This window comes from Trachymyrmex cornetzi, unplaced genomic scaffold, assembly GCF_001594075.2.
Source record: "Trachymyrmex cornetzi isolate Tcor2-1 unplaced genomic scaffold, Tcor1.1 scaffold686, whole genome shotgun sequence".
Classification (NCBI taxonomy): Eukaryota; Metazoa; Arthropoda; class Insecta; order Hymenoptera; family Formicidae; genus Trachymyrmex; species Trachymyrmex cornetzi.
In genome coordinates, this window is record NW_017300010.1 from 21,744 (window position 1) to 25,567 (window position 3,824).

Consider the following 3,824-nt stretch of genomic DNA (forward strand, 5'->3'; position numbering starts at 1 on the left):
ACTTGGCGCGGAGCATGATCATCGTGTTGTTCGAAGGACCAAATGTGCAGCCAAGAAGGGGGTGCGAAAGACCGCGCAACGCGGACCCGACCCCCATTACGATGGCGGAAGATGGTGCAAGGACGGGCGCGACCGATAGAGTGAGGACAAGGGAGGGGGCGAAGAGGAAGGCTCCTCCCCCGAGCGCAGGAACTAACACTAAAAGGGAGGATGAGGGGTGTTTAGAAGGAGGCTCCCCAATGGAGGTTGCCTGGGGGGGGGGGGCGAGTAACTAGCATGCGTGCGGACCGGATGACCAACACCGCCGCATCTAATGGTCCATTGTGCGCTCGCGTCCTTCAGGCGAACCTTGGCTACAGATCCGCCGCTCAGGACTTGTTCGTCCACTGCCTGGCGGAGTGAGGTGCGGGGCTGGGAGTAATGGCGGACCCTTACAAAGTGCCGAGAGGCCACCCGGCTTGGGTGTGCGACACCACCGGGTCCGCCGCTGTCCTCTGGAGAGGTGAGCGAGGTTCCCCATTAATCTCCTGCGTGGAGAGGGGGAATCTCTTCGTGATGGTTGTTTGGGGGGGTCATTGATGTGATCTCGTGCTACCTACGCCCTAGCCAGTCCCGAGCTGAATTGGAGGAGACCCTGAGGGAGATGGGGGAGGCTGTAAGAAGGAGACTCCCCCGTCCAGTATTGGTGGCGGCCATGTGGAATTCTCCCAATTCGACCATGTGGAATTCTCCCGCCTCCGACATCAGTCAGATCAGGATCCCTGGTGGAGGGCTGGGCCGAGACGTATGGCCTATGCCTGGCCAACATCGGGGCGATTCCGACGTTTAGCGGCGGTCCTGGCTCTTCGATCATTAATCTTACATAGGCCACGCCAAGGGCCTCTGCTATGATCCGAGACTGGCGGGTCGAGGCGGGCTGGTTGGCGGAGCTGTCTGACTACAGACGTGTCTGCTTCAGCCTGTCCTCGGCCCACAACGTGAACGTAGTCCGACGTAGGAGGGAGCGGAAGCGGGACCACCCTCGGTGGTCCTTCAGGGAAATTGACGGGGACAGGTTGAGCGCGGCCCTGCTTGTCCCCTTCTGGGTAGACCCTGGAGAGCTTAACGGGACCAACGTAGAGGCAGGCCGACTGAAGGCGGCGATGATGGCATATGACGTCGCCATGCCCCGCAGTCGGTACAGGCCCCTCCGGGCCGTGTATTGGTCGCCGGGGGTTGCCACTCTGCACCGGGCGGCGTAGTACCCGGCGCCGCCTTACGCGGGCCATAAGGAAGGGCCTGTCGGACAATGCGATCGCCGATGCTCGCGATCTCCTCCGAGCCGCGCGGAGGGACGTGAAGTCCAGAGATCAGGGAGGCCAAGGTCCGGGCCTGGAAGGAGCTCGTCTCGTCCCTTGACGAAGATCCGTGGGGGCGTCCTTATAGAATTGTTCTGAACAAACTCAGACCGAGGACGCCCCCGATCACGGAGTGCATGAACCCCCGGTTACTCGGTGGTGGGGGCCCTCTTTCCCACTCGGGTGGGGGCGGTCGCTCCATACGTTAGCCCGCCGAGCGACTGGTGGGACGAACTGGGGCACAGGGGACGAGATGGTTGAGCAAAAGGCCTCGGGCCCCGATGGGGTCCACGGGAGAGCCTGGGCCTTGGCCTTCGAGGAGGCCGCTGCCCCCCTAAGGCGACTGTTTGACGGTTGCCTCAGGGAAGGAAGATTCCCCTTGGAATGGAAGAGGGCAAGTCTGGTCCTCTTGCGTAAAGAGGGCCGGCATCTCGAGTCCCCATCGGCCTATAGACCGATTTGCTTGCTCGACGAGTCGGGTAATAGCGTTTTCGATTGGGGTGCACTGGCTGCACTCAGTGTCAAGAGCGTGTTCGATTGGCAGTGCCAATGCGCACTTGGCTAGTGTCACGTGTTCATTTGATCGCACGACACTCGCGTAATGCGCACTCAGTGCGCACTAAGTGGCACGAGATATTTTGACGGTGCCAGTTCAGTGCACGTTTTATCACAGTTAAGGATATACATAGAGACAAGCAAATCTGCGCAGTTGAATTGAAAACGGGGTCTTGTCCCTAATCTTAATATCTTTTACTGTGGTTTTATAACATTTTGTTGAACATTGCTTCAAAGTGAACAAAAATGAGTTACAGCTTTAGCACTGAAAATCTTGGCGTATTCTTTTGAACTTGCACTATTCAGTGCAACCCATGGAACTCGTCCAGTGTTGGTGTGAACTGAGTGCGTACTGGTGCGCACTAACTTTTGCCCAATCGAAAACGCTATAAGATGCTTGAGCGCATCATTGCCGACCGGCTCGTCGAGCACCTGAACCAAACTTAAACGATGGTCAGTACGGCTTCCGTGGGGGCCTGTCGACGGTGGACGCCGTCAGGCAGGTTAGAGCCCTCGCGGAGGCCGAAACGGGCGGGGAGAGAGTGGTATTGGCTGTGTCGTTAGACATAGTCAACGCGTTTAACACCCTCCCCTGGCGTCGGATACTGGAGGAGCTGGAATATTATCGGGTCCCTCCGTATCTGATCGCCGTGATCGCCAACTACTTCTGGGGAAGGGCGCTGGAGTACACAGATCAGGATGGGCTCCAGCGCAACAGAGGGACCTCGTGCAGGGTCCCGCAGGGGTCCGTATTAGGACCCCTGTTGTGGAACATTGGGTATGACTCCACACTCTGCATGACCCTCCCCGTCGGCTGCAGTGTTGTCTGTTATGCGGATGACACGCTGCTGATAGCCGGGGATCAGACTGGGGGGAAGCAGTAGCGGCCGTCAATATTGCTGTTGCGTGTGCGGTGCGCCATATCCGGGACATTGAGCTGAGGGTGGCTCTTCACAAAACGGAGTGCATGTTTTTCCATGACGGCACTCACGGGAGGCCGCCCGCGGTCCAGGTTGGACCATCCCTGGTGGAGGTGGGGCCGAGGTTTAAATACCTCGGCCTCCAGCTGGACGGACGGTGGGGATTCGGGGAACATTTTGAGTCCTTGGCCCTCAGGGCCCGCAAGCAGGCTAATGCTCTTGCGGGCCTTATGCCAAATCTGGGCGGCCCTGAGGCCGCGATTAGAAGGCTGTATTTACATACGGTGATGGAAAGGGCTACTTTATGGAGCCCTCGTCTGGGCGGACCGGGTGGAGGCCGATCCCCGCATGCGGCGCATTCTGCGCGGGGTGCAAAGGGGGCTGGCCCAGAGGGTCGCCCGGACATATCGTACGGCCTCCGCTGTGGCGGCGACGGTTCTCGCGGGGATCCCCCCCGGCTGACCTCCTGGTGTGGGGCCGGGCCGACGTATTCGAGTGGATCAAGTCGGCCCGGGTCCGAGGGGTTGTTCCCACTCCCTGTGAAATCGAAGCCAAAAAGGCAGTCACACGGCTGCGGGTCCAAGAGAAGTGGCAAGAGGAGCTGCGGAGGGACCCGCGGCTAGCGGGCAACAGAGTCGTCCAGGCCGTCTGGTCCTGCCTGCCTGAATGGGTTGGCAGGAAATGGGGGGTCTGACCTACCGGATGGCGCAGGTGCTCACCGGGCATGGCTGCTTTGGGGAGTACCTGTGCCGAATAGGAAAGGAGGGCACCGCACGGTGCCACCATTGCGCGGCCGACCAAGACACCGCGCAGCATACGCTTGAACACTGCCCTGCGTGGGCGGTGCAGCCCGATGCCCTAGTCGCGGTGGTGGGGCCAGACCTCTCCCTCGTGGCCCTAATAAGGGCCATGCTTGCGAGAGAGAGCGGATGGCGGGCGGTCTCTTCCTTCTGTGAGAACGTTATGCTGCAGAAAGAGGAAGCCGAACGCGAAAGGGAGCGGGTTGGCTACC